This window comes from Rhinopithecus bieti, unplaced genomic scaffold (assembly GCF_001698545.2).
Source record: "Rhinopithecus bieti isolate Rb0 unplaced genomic scaffold, ASM169854v2 scaffold_79532, whole genome shotgun sequence".
Taxonomy (NCBI): Eukaryota; Metazoa; Chordata; class Mammalia; order Primates; family Cercopithecidae; genus Rhinopithecus; species Rhinopithecus bieti.
In genome coordinates, this window is record NW_016830370.1 from 1,211,297 (window position 1) to 1,230,826 (window position 19,530).

At 38.2% G+C, this 19,530-nt stretch overlaps 1 protein-coding gene and 1 pseudogene across 1 annotated transcript in view; both read right to left on the minus strand.

The window, feature by feature from the left end:
- Window positions 1–19,530, minus strand: part of LOC108524377 (zinc finger protein 141) — a 162,020-nt gene that overhangs the window by 98,087 nt on the left and 44,403 nt on the right. The gene's annotated exons all lie outside the window — the stretch shown is intronic.
- The window catches only part of LOC108524358 (putative zinc finger protein 876), a 28,691-nt pseudogene continuing 22,583 nt past the window's right edge, over window positions 13,423–19,530 (minus strand).

Consider the following 19,530-nt stretch of genomic DNA (forward strand, 5'->3'; position numbering starts at 1 on the left):
CCATATATATATATATATATATATATATTTTTTTTTTTTTTGGAGACGGAGTCTCACTCGGTCGCCAGGCTGAAGTGCAATGGGACTATCTTGGCTCACTGCAGTCTCTACCTCCCGGGTTCAAGCGATTCTCTGCCTCAGCCTCCCAAGTAGCTGGGACTATAAGTGCACACCAACATGCCCAGCTAATTTTTGTGGTTTTATCAGAGGCAGGGTTTCACCATGTTGGCCAGGATGGTCTCAATCTCTTGACCTCGTGATCCACCCACCTTGGCCTCCAAAAGTACTGGGATTATAGGCATCAGCCACTGTGCCTGGCCTGTTTTTATTTTCTAATTATCTTTAGTTTTCTGATGTCTTCATGTGTTTATCCCCAGCTATGTATGCTTCACTCCTCTTCTTTGTGTTATGGCTGCAGTTTTCCAGTGTTCTCTTCATGCCATGTAATTTCACTTGGACTTTCTAGGCTCTGATAAGAAGTTTGGAATTTTTAATGTAATAAATTGTTTTTAACTGGGTGTCTGAGATTATAGCTTATCAATGCAACATTCAGATCACTTAATTGAGGTAAGAGTAATTCACTGTCCATATGTAAAATGATTAAGTGAGCATTGTTTTTCTGTTGAAGAAAAATTGTATGAGATTGGAACACAAAGTGTGTTAAATGTAACATACCTTAATATATATTAAAGCATAAACATAAGTGGGTTGCATATTGTAAGTACCATATGAAGAAACACATTAGAATTTTGAAATCTCTTAAAACATATCTTCAAAATAAAATTTTTAAGACTTAATGGTAGATGAAGAATTTTACATATAGTTTTCTACGACTTAGCAAAACTTATTTTTTATGCTGAATCTTCTATTTTTGAGGGTAGATGTTAAGTGTTGGAAAAATATTAGAATGATCTGTGTAGATTGAAAATCTGCCGTGATCTTTTGTTGTTGAGATTCATATTGCAATCTTGAGGAATTTGAGATTTGTTTTAGAGGATGCAGTTCATGGGGTATAGTTTTTATTTTCAGTCATCTAACTTTATCCAAGTTCTTGGTCACCTTCTCCGAAAAAAATTTGGACATTATGGCAGTTATTGAATTCAAACATTCATTATTTACATTAATGTAATTCAGCATATATAAAGTCCTTGTTTCTTGTTTTCTTGAGAGAAACAATTCAGCCCAGAGACAATTAGTGAAGCAAGCAGGGAGTTCATTAAAGGAAAATAACACACTGAAGGAGGAGTGGATTGGCCCAGTTGGGAACAGCTTTGAGATTTACATGTTGCAGTTTTTATTATCAGAGACTTAAAAAAAATTCCCACCTCTGTCTTAATTGTCTGCCTCTGTCTTTATGGAGTTTCCTGCTTCCTGGTAAATCTTTTCTTTTATCCTCACCGAGTTTCTGTCTAGGTCTATGAGATGCTTCCTTACTGTCAGTTGATGTACATGTGTGAGTTCCAGTGATCAGTGAGTCTTAATGGCAGAATTGCTTATTACCACTACCCTAGGAAAATCATATAGCAGTCAAATCTGTACTTACTATTGCAGCATATCTCTTAGGAAGTTTCCTTTTGCCCTTCCCCCTTTTTATTAGCATATAGCTAGCTACATTCTGACAGTTTAATCACAGTACGAGCAATTACTGGGTGTCTTAAGGGGGTGTTTCTGAGTATTCTTTCTTCATAGGTATTTCCTGTCCTCTCTGCTCAAATTTAGCATACATATTTTGGGTTGTCTTTGGAGCATGAGGTTTTTCTCCCCCAGGGGCTTTTTCTGCTCATGTCTAACTGACTAACATTCCCTCCTCAATAGATTTGAGACTCTAAAATATTTGAGTCTAGGGGCACTGTGGGTCTCTGGTAACTACTTCCTGGTAATATGAGATAAAGAATTCATCAGTGTCTCATTCTCTTGCTCTTTGTCAGAAAAAGATTCCCTCCATGTTCTCCCAGAAGGTTGGATTTGCAGTGTGCAGAGGAAATGTGTAGGGATATGGCTGTCCAGACAGGGAAAATAGGTTGATATTCCTGTTGCAGGACCATTTTAAGTCTGAGAGTTTCTAGGTGATAGGAAAAAAACCTGGTTACTAGATTTAGTGAGCAAGGCTCACAAAAGAGAGAAAGGAAGTCAAAGGCTAGGGATCCCCCCAAAAAACAGGATGTCATGAGAATTGGAACCAGGTGGCATCCCAGGAGAACTAGCTCTCAGTGGCATGTTTCTGATGGTGAGAGGCCTGGTTTGTAAAATCTCTAACATGGTCCTGGACTTTTCCTAATCTGTTAACCCAGAAATAGCATTTTTCTCCTAGCACAAGGCAGATTCTTTCCTGAGCTGCAGCTGGTGTGGCAAGACCTCTACAATTTCAAACTGCATGAACAAGATAATCAAGTTGTTGCTGTCACTCTGTAACAGTATGAGCAGTGGTTTCTGTTTTGTGAGTCAGTTCCAGAGACAGGTTGTGGTAAGTTGAGGAGGCAATAATTATGTCAGCGATTCCTGTAGTGACACTTGAAATGCCAAACTCATTCAGGAAAAAAAAAAAAACAACAAAAAACTGTTCAGTCGATCTGGTGTGAGGCAGTAAAGGGTAACAGCAAGGAAGCATCACCCGGGACAATGTAAATTTTAGGGGTGAAGGAAGCCAGAGTACATGTGCTGGTCCAGTTTCCAGAGAGGGAGAGATAAGCCTGCATTTCACGTAGGAAGTAAAGTTCTGTAGTTGATAAAAATGGATGTAGAAGGTGAGGTCAGTTCCAAATATTGACCAGGGTCCTTGTTGGCTACCCAATATATGAGATTCTGCCACTAAAGTTGCTGCTGCCATGGGAGCCAGACATGAGTCCTTTTTTTTTTTTTAAAAAAAAAACATGGTCATGTTTCTAGTAGTATCAAAGAACAGAGTTTTCTGAAAGAAATTAAAGACTTGAAACCTTTTCATAATTTATACTAGCTTGGTCAACACCATGGACTGGGTTGACTCCAAGAAGGGTGACTGACGCAGAAGTTGGAGGCATCATTTTGGATGAATAGTCCAGCAGTTAAAACATTTGGGGGAGAACAGAAAATCTCATTTGATATTGAGAATATTTAGTGAAACAAAAAAGTTTGAGAACTATCAATAATGATGCTGGTTGTATTGCATTGTGCTGGGTCAAAATCACCCACAATGGTTCTGGAATTTACATTAGCACAGATGCATAGGAGTGCCTGGCCAGTGAGGGTAGCAGGGGAGAACAAGGGGCTTGAATCAATGGGGGTGGGTTTAAGAAAATCTTTAAAAACTGTTTGATTGTTTTAAAAATATTATGTTGCCGGGTGCGGTGGCTCACGCCTGTAATCCCAGCACTTTGGGAGGCCAAGGCAGGTGGATCACGAGGTCAGGAGATTGAGACCATCCTGGCTAACATAGTGAAACCCCGTCTCTACTAAAAATACAAAAAATTAGCCGGGCATGGTGGCGGGCGCCTGTAGTCCCAGCTACTCGGGAGGCTGAGGCAGGAGAATGGCGTGAACCCGGGAGGCGGAGCTTGCAGTGAGCCGAGATTGTGCCACTGCACTCCAGCCTGGGCGACAGAGCGAGACTCCCTCTCAGAAAAAAAAAAAAAGTGTATTATGTTAACAGAGGGAAGGTTTTTGTATAGAGAGGTCTCGATGATAGGTGAAGCTAAGTTGGGCTTGAGAAGTTGCCCATTCTTGTATTGTGGCCAAGTAGGCTATTCCTACCCTGAATGAAGAGGAATTCATGACTTGCTAATTGAGGCATAGGAAGAATTGGTAGAGTTTAGTAGTTGTGGAGTTGCCTGGAGAGTGAAAAAAAAAAAAAATATGAGTAATGACCAGAGAACATTAAACTGCATGGTTCAGAATAGGGCGAAATTGGGATGCTTGTGGATTAAGAGAGACTGTTAACACAATGACTATTAGAGAGATCACTACTCCTCAGATTATGGCTTTGATGTTTAAATGTAGGAGGGACATAGGAAATCTTCCCTGGAGAGGGCGTTGGTTTACAGTAACGAGGTGTATTAGTAAATTTGCAGAGTATTATGACTTGTAATATAAACACCAAAATATTACTAACATTGCTGATGGACTAAAGCAGTCAAAAGTAAAATAAATTAGGTTAAAAAATTATTAGATGTCTGGGCGCGGTGGCTCACACCTGTAATCCCAGTACTTTGGGAGTCTGAGGCGGGTGGATCATGAGGTCAGGAGATCGAGACCATCCTCACTAACACAGTGAAACTCATCTCTACTAAAAATACAAAAAAATTAGCTCGGTGTGGTGGCAGGCGCCTGTAGTCCCAGCTACTCGGGAGGCTGAGGCAGGAGAATGGTGTGAACCTGGGACACAGAGCTTGCAGTGAGCCGAGATAGTGCCACTGTACTCCAGGCTGGGTGACAGAATGAGACTCCCATCTCAAAAAAAAAAAAAAAAAAAACACAAACAAGCTCTTAATGGAACTCCTGGTGGTGCACAAGTTAGGGTGAAAGAAAGAATCAATAGTACCACCACAAATAAGATTGCCGTTATTGGGATTACCCTACTTTGAGGCTTAAGGAGGGACAACATTACTTCTCATTTAGAGAGAAATTTGTAAGTCCTTCTGTGGGTCACAATAGTAGCTGAGTGTTGGTTTCATCTTTGGTTCCTTAATGTGTTTCCAGTTGTATTCAAAAGTAATGTGTCCAGATGCCAGGAAACTTTTTTTTTTTTTTTTTGAGACGGAGTCTGGCTTTGTTGCCCGGGCTGGAGTGCAGTGGCTGGATCTCAGCTCACTGCAAGCTCCGCCTCTCGGGTTTATACCATTCTCCTGCCTCAGCCTCTGGAGTAGCTGGGACTACAGGCGCCCGCCACCTCGCCTGGCTAGTTTTTTGTATTTTTTAGTAGAGACGGGGTTTCACAGTGTTCGCCAGGATGGTCTCGATCTCCTGACCTCGTGATCCGCCCGTCTTGGCCTCCCAAAGCGCTGGGATTACAGGCTTGAGCCACCGCACCCGGCGATGCCAGGAAACTTGATAGCTATTGGGGTGGAAAGTATGATAGTAACATTGTTCTTTTGTGAGGGGGTTAGTTGAGATCAGAGAGATCCATCTCTCCAGACTTTAATGAGGACTTGTTATCCTGTCTGGTTTTGGGAGGGGTGGGGAGTCAGACTCAGAATTGTCTGTCCAAACTCCTGGATGACCTCTTGAAATTGAGTCAGGGATTTATGTACTGGGTTAATTTGGTGACCTCTGGGTGTAATATTGGGTTTGCATGTAGGAAGGGTCTCCAATATAGGACTTCAAAGAAACTAAGGCATAGATGTAATTTAGGGGCTGTTCTTATCTGGAGAATTGCCATGGGCAGAAGTTCTAGCCATGGTAAAGAGGTTTCCTGGCATCATTTGCTCAAGGTCCTTTTAATAGCTTGATTAGTTCTTTCTATCTTCCTGGGAGATTGTGGCTTTCAGGAGGAGTGTGAAAAGTATTTTATCCCTGGGACTTTTGCCACTGTTTGAGTAGTTTGTGAAATAAAATATAGGCCATTGTTACTTTGTGAAGACTGTGGAGGCTCAAAGAGAAAATTTCTTTCAGAATGATCTTGGCAACTACCTGAATCTTTTCTATTCTAGTATGAGAGGCTTCAACCCAGGCAGTAAAGGCATCCCCAAGGATCAGGAGGTATTTGTAGCCTCAATAGGCTGCCAATTAATTAAAGTCTACCTACCATTCTTCCCACTGGCTAGGTTTCTTGTTGCTGAACTAGCTGAATTAAGGGGAGTGGCTTAGGGCCTGGAGGATTGTTATAGACCCAGATGGACAGGCTTCACAAACTTGTCAAAAAGAGGAGTTTTTTGGTTGTTTGGTTACAGCTGATGGAGATGGTCTCTTCTAAAGAGACAAGAATTATGGAGTGCCCTTATTGCTTTCTGTTGGAGAACCTGGGGAAAATAACCTCTCCCAAGTTATACATTCTTTCAGATCCTAGGGTATACTGACATTTGATACCCGATTGCAGGGTGGGCAGGTTGTTAGGCAAAGTTGGGATAAGGGCCATAAGGAGTTCCCCAGAAAGGGTAGTGGCCCTTCCTGCTTGGCCAACCCTCTTGTTTGTCTAGGTAATCTCATCTTGGCACTTCTGGCAGCCCCAGCAATGAACTACAGCTTTCTGTGATAGGTGGATAGCCTACAGTAGGGCAAAAAATCTATGACCCATATTTAATAGGGGTATCCTTTGTTGTCAACAATCATTTCTTTCCAAATGGTGGCATAATTGTGGAATACTAAAATGGCATATTTGAAATCTGTATAAAAAGTACTCCGTGGTTCTTTTCTAGTTCTAGGGCTCTGGTCAGGGCCATGCACTCTGACTGCTGAGCTGAGGTTCCCAGAGATAATTTAAAGTTTTATAAACAAATAGTTTAAAAGTAAGATAATTGGTAGTATTAGGCAAAACTGAGAAACAGGCACAAAGGATGCTAATATAGAGTGAAATAATTATTTAACTCAAAATTTGTATTAAGAAAGTAATAAAATCATAGTGTACTGCTGCATTTGTAGTAAATATTTGATTAATTACATTACAGCATTTGCTGATTATGGGTTTACGTAAAAATCATGCTATAAATATTCTGAAGTGTGGAGGGGTAGGGAAGGACAGTTGAAAGAAAGGTTGTTCCCAGGTACATGTCAGTAGCAAAGAGCAATTTCTAGAGTTTATATAGTTTCGTTAAATAGAGGAAATATTTCTCCTTTATGTATCATAATTTATACATTTGCACACCCATATAACAAAATATCAATTGATTTAATTTTGTTAAATATTTACTAAGAATGGGTGTTGAAGACAGATAGTCATTTATTTTGTTTGAAGAGGGTGTTTACTGTAATAAAGAGTGTTTTCTCTGGAGTCAAAGTTGCCTGTGTTTTAAAACTGGCTGCACTGTTGTGAGCAAGTAATTTTTCTCTGTGGCTCTGTTTCTCTTTAAAATAAGGATAACAATGCCTATGCTATGGAGTAACTGTGAAAATTAAATTTATTAACACATGTATAGTGTTACGATTAGTGTCTAGTACAAATTAACTATTAGTAAAATGTGTAGGCTGGGGGTGGGGGGTGGCTTACACCTGTAATCCTAACACTTTGGGAGACTAAGGTGGGCAGATCATGAGGTCAGGAGTTCGAGACCAGCCTAGTCAATATGGTGAAAGCCCGTCTCTACTAAAAATACAAAAATTAGCTAGGCTTGGTGGCTTACGGCTATAGTCCCAGCTACTCAGGAGGCTGAGGCAGAAGAACTGCGTGAACCCAGGTGGTGCAGGTTGCAGTGAGCCGAGATTGTACCATTGCACTCCAGCCTGGGTGACAGAGTGAGATTTGGTCTCAAAAATAGTGTGTAAAAGCTGAATTTCATTAATACATGCTTTAACACAAATATCTTTTAATTACATGAATTGCTCAACCAATAAATGGATGCATATTTCAATTCATTTTTTCATAATATGGTATACACAAGGAAATGCAATTCAGGATTAAAAGTGAGGAAATCTTGTCGCTTAAAACAATATGAACAAATTTGGAGGATAGTATGCTAAATGAAAATAAGCCAGACAATAGAATGTTGCTTACCAGATACTAGGGTATTTAGAAAAAAGCATTTGGAGAGATGTCTGTAAAATCATACATAATTACAGATGTCTAGGTAGAATAAGTTCAAGAAATCTATTGTACAGCATGGTGACTATAATGAATTGTATTTTTGAAAAATGCTGAGATGGTCAATGTTATGTGCTCTCATTACAAAAATAATTACTATGTGAATTACCTAGAAGTAAGCCTTTAACAGCATATATATATACTTCAAAACACCATGTTCTACAAGATAAATATGTATTTTATCTGTCAATTAAAAATGCATTTTAAAAACCATCGTAGAATAACGTTTCAAATGCTGGTCTGTCTTTGAATGTTACCAAAACTAGGTAGTTTTTGTGCTGTTTTTGTAATATAATAACCACAGAAACTCTTTTACCAGCATGTTTGAGACCCAGAACACTATATAAGACAAGATGATGTACTCTAGGGCTTTTGCTTTAAGTTTGAAGCACCTGGAGTTTCTAGTGCTGATAGTAATTATAGGGAAGACATTAAAAGGGTAACTTGCTAAAGACATTAAAAGGGTAACTTGCTAAAGACATTAAAAGGGTAACTTGCTAAAGACATTAAAAGGGTAACATGCTAAAGGTCCCATAAATTGGCCATTCCGTGAACAAAGTAAATGAATTTGCATTAAAATCGCTGAGATTAACAGCTGCCATACTCTCCAGAATTTTCCAGAGAAGGTGACCAAGGACTTCGTTAAAATTAGGTGACTAAGAATGAAAAGAGAAGTTCCTCAGGATTGCGGTATCAATCTGGACAAAAAAGATCATTCCAAATTTTGAATCTACAGAGAGCATTCTATTATTTTCCAACACTTAAGATTCACATTCAAAATAGAAGATTCTGCATGAAAAAATAAGTTTTGGTATAAGTATGTCATGGAAAACTCTTACCATTAAGTCTCCTAAAAAATTTATCTGTAAGGTATATTTTCTCTGAAGAAATTTCAAAATTCTGATATTTTCTTCATATGGTGCTGACAATATGCAACCCACCCATATTAATGCTTTACCTATTCTAACAGTGTTATGCTTAAGACAGTTTGTGTTAGAACCTCAAAATTTTCTTTCATAAGCAGAAAACAATGCTGACTTAATTCTCTTACCTGTGAACACTAAAAGACTTACCTCAATTAAGTGATCTAAATGCTGCATGAAGAAGCTATAAATAACCTCAAAAGTCCAATTAGGAACAATTTACCACATTAAAAAAATTCAAACTTATCAGAACCTAGAAAGTCCATGTGAGATTACATGGCATGAAGAGAACAGTGAGAAAACTGTGCCGTAACAAAAGGAGAGGAGCTGTGAGGCATACATAGCTGTGGATAAACGTAAAACAGAAATCCTCTTTAAGGAGCGCCTCTGCCCGGCAACTGCACCTTCTGTGAAGTGAGGAGTGCCTCTGCCCCGCTGCCCCACCGTCTGTGAAGTGAGGAGTGACTCTGCTGGGCGGCTCTATCATCTGGGAAGTGAGGAGCGCCTCTACCTGGCTCCCTGCACTCTCTGGGAATGAGGAGCGCCTTTGCCCGGCCACTGCACCGTCCGAGGCCACTGCACAGTCTTGGACATGAGGAGCGCCTCTGCCCGGCTGCCACACCTTTTGGACATTGAGGCGCGCCTCTGTCTGGCGGCGGCACTAAAAGTGAGGAGTGCCTCTGCTGGGCGGCCCTACCATTTGGGAAGTGAGGAGCGCCTCTCCTTGGCTGCTGCACGGTCTGGGAAGTGAGGAGAGCCTTTGCTCAGCTGCTGTGCAACCCTGCAAGTGTGAAGTGGCAGCCTTGTGTGTGATCTTTATGCCCTCCCTCCCTAAGTCTGCATTTTGACATTAAAGTTTACTTTTAAATGAACACAAAACAAAACAAAAAAACCCTCTTTAAATTCAGAACGACTCAGTTTTGTAGCCTGGGAACAGATGTCCTCTCCACATGCAGAATTAATGCCATTTCTTCACTATACATATTTTCAGTCTCTTACTTGCAACTACAAACTGACTCCAGAAAGAATATGGCTAATTATGGAGCATCTATTACATACTCGGCACTTTCTTATGTTTGTTCACTACAATTATATATTAAAACATCTCCATGACTTAAAAGATTTTCTAGCACGTACCTGAACAAATTGGCACACAATACATAAACTCATTTATGTCAAGTAAAAGTGAAAGCAACAACTAAAGAAAACAGTTCATATAGGGTTCTCCAGTTAAAGCAACAAAATGAAATTTTCTAACCAGATAAAATATAACAATACACAAATTGTGAACTTGCATCTAAAATTTTCTGTGCACTGTTAAATTTTATAAAATCATTCTTACAATTTCTCACCAGCTCACATCATAAATACTTAATGAAGTAAAACAAAAGAAATAAGAAACAAGTAAATTATAGCTCTAACATGAGTACCAGACAAATGAAAACAATTTACATGGGGAGAGTCTCAACAATTAGATTTTAGAGTAATTAAATCCAAAGAAATATAGATTTGATTTCAGAATGTTTTAGGTTTCTAAATTTCTAGTAAATTATCCACCTTATAAAAGAATCTTCATTGTTCCAATATTGATCTTTTCTTTGGAAAGTAGGTACAAACTCTGTGTTACACAAACACTGTTACTTGCTCCATAATTTTTTTATACCTAAAGGTTTATTTTAGAGCAATACATGTATATATTTAACTTGATGTAAATAAAAATGAAAAGTCCGTATGTGTTTGCAGGACAAGACGCTACATGTTCAAAGATAAATATGAGACTTTTTTTTTTTTTTTGAGAAGGAGTCNAATCGCTGAGATTAACAGCTGCCATACTCTCCAGAATTTTTCCAGAGAAGGTGACCAAGGACTTCGTTAAAATTAGGTGACTAAGAATGAAAAGAGAAGTTCCTCAGGATTGCGGTATCAATCTGGACAAAAAAGATCATTCCAAATTTTGAATCTACAGAGAGCATTCTATTATTTTCCAACACTTAAGATTCACATTCAAAAATAGAAGATTCTGCATGAAAAAATAAGTTTTGGTATAAGTATGTCATGGAAAACTCTTACCATTAAGTCTCCTAAAAAATTTATCTGTAAGGTATATTTTCTCTGAAGAAATTTCAAAATTCTGATATTTTCTTCATATGGTGCTGACAATATGCAACCCACCCATATTAATGCTTTACCTATTCTAACAGTGTTATGCTTAAGACAGTTTGTGTTAGAACCTCAAAAATTTTCTTTCATAAGCAGAAAAACAATGCTGACTTAATTCTCTTACCTGTGAACACTAAAAGACTTACCTCAATTAAGTGATCTAAATGCTGCATGAAGAAGCTATAAATAACCTCAAAAAGTCCAATTAGGAACAATTTACCACATTAAAAAAATTCAAACTTATCAGAACCTAGAAAGTCCATGTGAGATTACATGGCATGAAGAGAACAGTGAGAAAACTGTGCCGTAACAAAAGGAGAGGAGCTGTGAGGCATACATAGCTGTGGATAAACGTAAAACAGAAATCCTCTTTAAGGAGCGCCTCTGCCCGGCAACTGCACCTTCTGTGAAGTGAGGAGTGCCTCTGCCCCGCTGCCCCACCGTCTGTGAAGTGAGGAGTGACTCTGCTGGGCGGCTCTATCATCTGGGAAGTGAGGAGCGCCTCTACCTGGCTCCCTGCACTCTCTGGGAATGAGGAGCGCCTTTGCCCGGCCACTGCACCGTCCGAGGCCACTGCACAGTCTTGGACATGAGGAGCGCCTCTGCCCGGCTGCCACACCTTTTTGGACATTGAGGCGCGCCTCTGTCTGGCGGCGGCACTAAAAAGTGAGGAGTGCCTCTGCTGGGCGGCCCTACCATTTGGGAAGTGAGGAGCGCCTCTCCTTGGCTGCTGCACGGTCTGGGAAGTGAGGAGAGCCTTTGCTCAGCTGCTGTGCAACCCTGCAAGTGTGAAGTGGCAGCCTTGTGTGTGATCTTTATGCCCTCCCTCCCTAAGTCTGCATTTTTGACATTAAAGTTTACTTTTAAATGAACACAAAACAAAACAAAAAAACCCTCTTTAAATTCAGAACGACTCAGTTTTGTAGCCTGGGAACAGATGTCCTCTCCACATGCAGAATTAATGCCATTTCTTCACTATACATATTTTCAGTCTCTTACTTGCAACTACAAACTGACTCCAGAAAGAATATGGCTAATTATGGAGCATCTATTACATACTCGGCACTTTCTTATGTTTGTTCACTACAATTATATATTAAAACATCTCCATGACTTAAAAGATTTTCTAGCACGTACCTGAACAAATTGGCACACAATACATAAACTCATTTATGTCAAGTAAAAAGTGAAAGCAACAACTAAAGAAAACAGTTCATATAGGGTTCTCCAGTTAAAGCAACAAAATGAAATTTTCTAACCAGATAAAATATAACAATACACAAATTGTGAACTTGCATCTAAAAATTTTCTGTGCACTGTTAAATTTTATAAAAATCATTCTTACAATTTCTCACCAGCTCACATCATAAATACTTAATGAAGTAAAAACAAAAGAAATAAGAAACAAGTAAATTATAGCTCTAACATGAGTACCAGACAAATGAAAACAATTTACATGGGGAGAGTCTCAACAATTAGATTTTAGAGTAATTAAATCCAAAGAAATATAGATTTGATTTCAGAATGTTTTAGGTTTCTAAATTTCTAGTAAATTATCCACCTTATAAAAGAATCTTCATTGTTCCAATATTGATCTTTTCTTTGGAAAGTAGGTACAAACTCTGTGTTACACAAACACTGTTACTTGCTCCATAATTTTTTTATACCTAAAGGTTTATTTTTAGAGCAATACATGTATATATTTAACTTGATGTAAATAAAAATGAAAAGTCCGTATGTGTTTGCAGGACAAGACGCTACATGTTCAAAGATAAATATGAGACTTTTTTTTTTTTTTGAGAAGGAGTCTCGCTCTGTCACCCAGGCTGGAGGGCAGTGGCCAGATCTCAGCTCACTGCAAACTCTGCCTCCCGGGTTTACGCCATTCTCCTGCCTCAGCCTCCCGAGTAGCTGGGACTACAGGCGCCCGCTACCTCGCCCAGCTAGTTTTTGTATTTTTTAGTAGAGATGGGGTTTCACCGTGTTAGCCAGGATGGTCTCGATCTCCTGACCTCGTGATCCGCCCGTCTCGGCCTCCCAAAGTGCTGGGATTACAGGCGTGAGCCACCGTGCCCGGCCGAGACATTTTTTAAAGTATTCATTCAGGACTCAGAAATGGATAAATTATACTTTGATATATTACAATCATAAAACGATCTGTAGTAAAAAATAATTGTACATTTAAAAATAAAGTGTATAACTGGACTGTGTGTAATACAAAGGATAAAAACTTAAGGTGATTAATAACTCATTTACTCTGATGGATTTTTTTTTTTTTTTTTTGAGATGGAGTCTTGCTGTGTCACCCAGGCTAGAGTGCAGTGGTGCTATCTTGGCTCACTGCAAGCTCCACCTCCTGGGTTCACGCCATCCTCCTGCCTCAGCCTCCTGAATAGCTGGGACTACAGGCATCCACCACCATGCCCAGCTAATTTTTTGTAGTTTTAGTAGAGATGGGGTTTCACCGTGCTAGCCAGGATGGTCTTGATCTCCTGAACTCGTGATCCTCCTGCCTCGGCCTCCCATAGTGCTGGGATTACAGACATGAGCCACCACGCCCAGCCTACTCTGATGGATTATTACATGGTGTATGCCTGTATTCAAATAATTGATATATGCCAGAAATATATATACATACTATGTGCCTACAAAAATTTTAAGAAATTTAAATAAAAAGAACATGGAACAATATTCTTCGATTTATTTGCTGTTTAAAGCCAAAGGAAACATATTACTAGAAATATCATTCAACTATGTTATCAACTATGTTTCTCACCTGTATGAATTCTCTGGTGTACAGTAAGGGTTGAGGACCAAGTAAAATCTTTGCCACATTCTTCACATGTGTAGGGTTTCTCCCCAGTATGAATATTTGTATGTTCATTCAGGCTTCTGGACCGTCTAAAGGCTTTGCATATTCTTTACATTTGTAGGGGTTCTCTCCAGTATGAGTTTTCTTCTGTTCATTCAGTGCAGAGGTCTAAAGGCTTTGCCACATTTTTCACATGTGTAGGGTTTTTGCCCAGAATGAATTCTCTTATGTTTAGTAAGGTGTGAATATCTATAAAAGGCCTTGCCACATTCTTCACATTTGTAGGATTTCTCTCCAGTATGAATTTTCTTATGTTCATTCATGCTTGTGGACCATCTAAAGGCTTTGCCACGTTCTTTACATTTGTAGGGTTTCTCTCCAGTATGAATTTTCTTATGTTCAGTGTTGCAGACCATCTAAAGGCTTTGCCACATTGTTCACATGTGTAGAGTTTCTCTCCAGTATGATTTCTCTTATGTTTAGTAAGGGTTGTGGACCTATTAAAGGCTTTGCCACATTCTTCACATGTGTAGGGTTTCTCTCTGGTATGAATTATTATGTTTGTCAAAGTTTGAGGATGAGGTAAAGATTTTGCCACATTCTTCACATTTGTATCCCTCCAGCATGTATTCCATTACGTTAATTTAGTTGGAGGAACTTGGGAAATTATCTGCCACATTTTTTACACTTAAATGATTTCTCTCCATTATGTCTTATGTTTGTTTGAATTTCAAAATTTATGAAAAACTTTGACACATGTATTACATTGAATTATTTTGCTCTGGGTAGTTGACAAGCATTGGTAAAGTCCATTATAACCTCCTTTCTGCACTTTACTCTTATTCACACTTTTACAGCCCTTCCTTAATTGTAAATTCTTCTGTCCACATTTCTCATATCTTCTCAGTATAAATTTGTGAATGAATCTTCTTTGCCCTGCGCTGGCCAAAGGTCTTGGGTAAAATGAGAACACACACCTGAAAGAAATAACAAATCCCACTTACTAGATTCATATGAATATACTTACTTTACACTAATATATAAACTTATACAAAGTACATTAGTAAGATGGCACAACAAAATACCACAGGCCATAATTCCTTCACAGACATATACATGTAACAAACATATACTGATCAAAATGCTTTTGTGCAAAATCTGTAAATGAGTTAATTTTATGTAATGCCTCAGGTAAGAACAACGCCAAGAGCCCACATAGAACAGAAAGGAAAATTTGTTACATTTACACAGCTCTTCCTCCTCCCCAATATAGCATTATATCTTTAGGGGTAAACTGTCAATTACCAGTTTCTGTCTTTAAAAAGAAGAAAAATACTAATGCACATATTCTTAACTTCTGGCTTTTGGTGGTCTTTACAAAATCTGGTTCCTGTCTCCAGTAATACAGTGCTGAAAGAAACAATGGTATACTTGGAAAGGACAGCTTGGGTTTGCTGAGACAAACTGTAAATGTTTCAGGAGCAGACTGCAGTGTTAAATACAGAAAGTAGGTAGAGCAATGATTACAGATTGTTAAGAAGAAATATGAACAAACCCTTTTAACTGAAAAACATGAAATTCCAGACAATACATCCTTGGGCCGGGCGCGGTGGCTCAAGCCTGTAATCCCAGCACTTTGGGAGGCCGAGACGGGCAGATCACGAGGTCAGGAGATCGAGACCATCCTGGCTAACATGGTGAAACCCCGTCTGTACTAAAAGAAAAAAAAATACAAAAAACTAGCCGGGCGACGTGGCGGGCACCTGTAGTCCCAGCTACTCGGGAGGCTGAGGCAGGAGAATGGCGTGAACCCGGGAGGCGGAGCTTGCAGTAAGCTGAGGTCCGGCCACTGCACTCCAGCCTGGGCGGCAGAGCGAGACTCCGTCTCAAAAAAAAAAAAAAGACACATCCTTAAAACATGTATGGGCGGCTCCCATAATCTCTATCAAAGACAATTGGTTTCAGACTATGGCAGGACAAAGCAACATTGTAAAGATTGTGACAAATGGCTTTTTGTTAATCTTCAAATAACAAGCAAATATTACAATGCATACAAAATATTAGGGTGACATGGCCAATTAAAAAAATTTAAAGGTTTTCAGAAAACAACCATAAAATGAAGATGTGCGAATTTTAAAATTTAACCTGAGTATTCTCAGTGAGCTAAATGGAAATACATAAAACTAAATAAAATCAGAAAATGAGAATCAATGAAAACAGTAAAAACATAAATAACAGACATCATGGAGGTGAAAAAAACAAAAATAATGACAAATTTTCAGAAGTAAAAAAAGGATATAAAAAATTAAGAAGCTCAACAGACTTCAACTAGGATACACACACACAGATTTATAGCAAGGCACATATATAAGCAAAGTTTCAAAAGTCAAAGAGAATCTTAGGAGCTGCGAGATAAAAGTGATGTGTCATTTATAAGTGTGGTCTTATGAGATAACCAGTAAATCTGTCAATAAATTTTTTTCAGACCAGAAGGAATTGTGATAAAAGTGCTGAAAGAAAATAACTTCTAAGTGGGAATAATACAACCAGCAAAACTGTCTTAAAAATGAAAAAAAAGTAAAGACCTTTCAAAATAACCAAATGCTGAAAAAGTATATTAGCACATCTCCCTTAAAAAAAGATTTCTGAAGAAAGTGTCTTTCACTGGAAATAACAATGCAAGAAAACAAAACATGATCATATGAAAATACATAACTTTCTGAAAAAGATATGCACATATACAAATATAAGGTTCTGTACCATTATAATATTGCAGAAAATATTTTAATTATTCTCTAAAGTTTTAAAGATAAAAGCATAAAAAAATCAAACAATCTGTTAATATACAACATAAAATATGATACCTCAATAACAAAGTTGAGGGCAAATGTATGAAGAAGAATGTTCAAATGCAAATGAAGTTCTTACCAGTTTAAGATATATGATTTTAACTTTATGAAATTTTATGTAATTCCCAAGATACCACAAAGTATCTGTATAGATACACAAAAGTATAAGAAGCCCTATCAATATAAAAATAGAAAAGACACAAAGGAAGACAGAGAAAGGAAATAAGGGACAAAGGTATAATAATCAAGTAAAACAATTAAAAGATGACTAAGTCTTTCTAATTAAGCAAATTAAGTATTTTTGAAGTAAACTTTCTATTCAAAATAGATGCCACCAAATTAAAAAGCAAGATCCAACTTGCTTTTCAACAAGAATCACTTGAGATCTAATGATTAAATGAGACTGAAAAAGGCAAGATGAAAGAAAACATTTCGTGCAAATAAACAAAAGAGGTCAAGATTATCTTATGCAAAGTACATCTTAAGTCAAAACTGTAATATTTCATAAAATATATTTTAAAGGCACAAGAGACCAAGAAGGACATTAAACAACAATAAAAAGCTTCATTTACTGTGAACCCATGACAAATGTGTATATATATATATAAATTGTTTGTGTGTGTCTGTGTGTGTGTCAGTGTCACATTAGGGTTCCAAATATAAAAATCAAACACTGACAAAGCAAGACAGAGGAAGCAATATAATTATAGTAGATTTTTTTTTTTTTTTTTTTTTGAGATGGAGTCTCACGCTCTTGTCGCCCAGGCTGGAGTGCAGTGTCGTGATCTTGGCTCACTGCAAGCTCTGCCTCCCGGGTTCACGCCATTCTCCTGCCTCAGCCTCCCGAGTAGCTGACACTACAGGCACCCGCCAACATGCCTGGCTAATTTTTTGTATTTTTAATAGAGATGGAGTTTCACCATGTTAGCCAGGATGGTCTCAATCTCCTGACCTCGTGATCTGCCCACCTCAGCCTCCCAGAGTGCTGGGATTACAGGTGTGAGCCACCACGCTTGGCCTGTAGTAGAATATTTCAATACCCCAATTTCTGTAATGAATAATCAAAAAAGAATATTCATAAGAAAAGAGAAGACTTGAAGCAGTATATGGCAGTTATGCCTAAGAGAACTGTAGAGAATACTCCGCAACTACAGCAGGATATACACACTTCTCAACAGCTGATACAATGTTCTCCTTGATAAACCACCTGTTAGGCCACAAAAAAAGTCTTAAAATATGTTTTTAAATAGAAATTTTACGGATAGCTTTTAATGACCAAACTGGAATGAGAGTATAAATTAATGAAAGAAAACTAACACTGACATATTTATAGAAATTAAAAAATACAGTCTTCAGCATGCTCTTGTTCAAATTTTGAAATATTATGAAGATGTCTAGACTGCTCAGTGTAATCTACAGATTAAACGAAATCCCTGTCAAATTTCTAATCAATTTCTTGCAGAAATAGAAACAGCAACCCCAAAGTTATATAGAATTTCAAGGGACAATAAAGCACCCAACAATTAAAAAAAACGTTGGAGGCACCACAGCTCATGATTTCAAAGCACATACAAAGCAAAAGAAATAAAACAATTTGATATGGGTATAAAGCTGAACAGCTAGATTAATAAAATAAAATCCGGCATAAATATACACTATCACACATATGGTTGAATGAAGAGTAATTTGTACACTCATAATTATTGTAGTACTGTTGCTGAAAGCAAATAAATGAAAGCAATGCAAATTTCTCACCAAATGAATGAATAAATTTGTAATATTAAAATAATGAAATACTACTCAGTTTGTAAAAAGCAAAAAAACTCTAACAAGTGTAATAAAGATAAATCTTGATGACATTGTGTGACATGAAATAAGTCAGCCATGAAGACACAAACTGTGTGAATCAACTCACATGAGATATCTAAAGCAGTTTGACTCTAAAATAGAAAACAGAATTGTTTTTGTAAAGGACCAGAAAACAGAAAAAGTAGTTAGTTGTTTAATGTGTTTTGAGTGTTGGCTTTGCAAGATAAACATATTCTAAAGATATAGTACGTAACAATGTCAATATAATTATATACGTAACAATATCAATATAATTAATATGACTGAACTCAATATTTAAAAAAATTTAAGATGGTAAAGTTTGTGTTTTGACAATTAAAACAGTATCTAATATCTAAAATAGACACAGAAGTTTGACAGTTTTGAAATCTTCAAATCACAAGTGTTTCTCCCCACACACAAAACATAGATTTACAAATAAATAGAGGGTAAAATTAGGAGAATTTCAAGGACTACTCAGCTAGGCAGGGTAAAACCACCATTGTATACACATAAACCGAACAAGTATACAACTCATAAACACTAACAGGAACAATATGCATATAGATAAACACAGAGACTCTTATAATAGAAATAGACATATAACTGATCCATATTTGACTTGTGCTCCATAGTCTTTTTATTTTTTATTTTTTGAGATGATGTCTTGCTCTGTCACCCAGGCTGGAGTGCCGTGGCAGGATCTTGGCTCACTGTAACCTTCGCCTACCGGGTTCAAGTTATTCTCCTGCCTCAGCCTCCTGACTGGCTGGGATTACAGGTGCTCACCACCACACCCAGCTAATTTTTGTATTTTTAGTAGAGACACGGTTTCATCATGTTGGCCAGGCTGGTCTTGAACTCCTAACGTCAAGTGATTCACCCACTGCAGCATTCCAAAGTGCTGGGATTACAAGTGTGAGCCACCATGCCCAGCCATGCTCCACAGTCTTATGGCGTACACAGCTGAATACTGTCATACACAATGAAAACATCCTTGTCCGAGGTGTCAGAAAAAAAGTGCTCTGCTCTTTCCTGTTTAAGATGGTATCAGTCATTGATTTGTCATACATGGCCTTTATTGTGTTGAGGTACATACCATCTATACCTAATTTGTTGAGTTTCTTTTTTTTTTTTTTGAGGCGGAGTCTCGCTCTGTCGCCCGGGCTGGAGTGCAGTGGCCGGATCTCAGCTCACTGCAAGCTCCGCCTCCCCGGTTCACGCCATTCTCCTGCCTCAGCCTCCCGAGTAGCT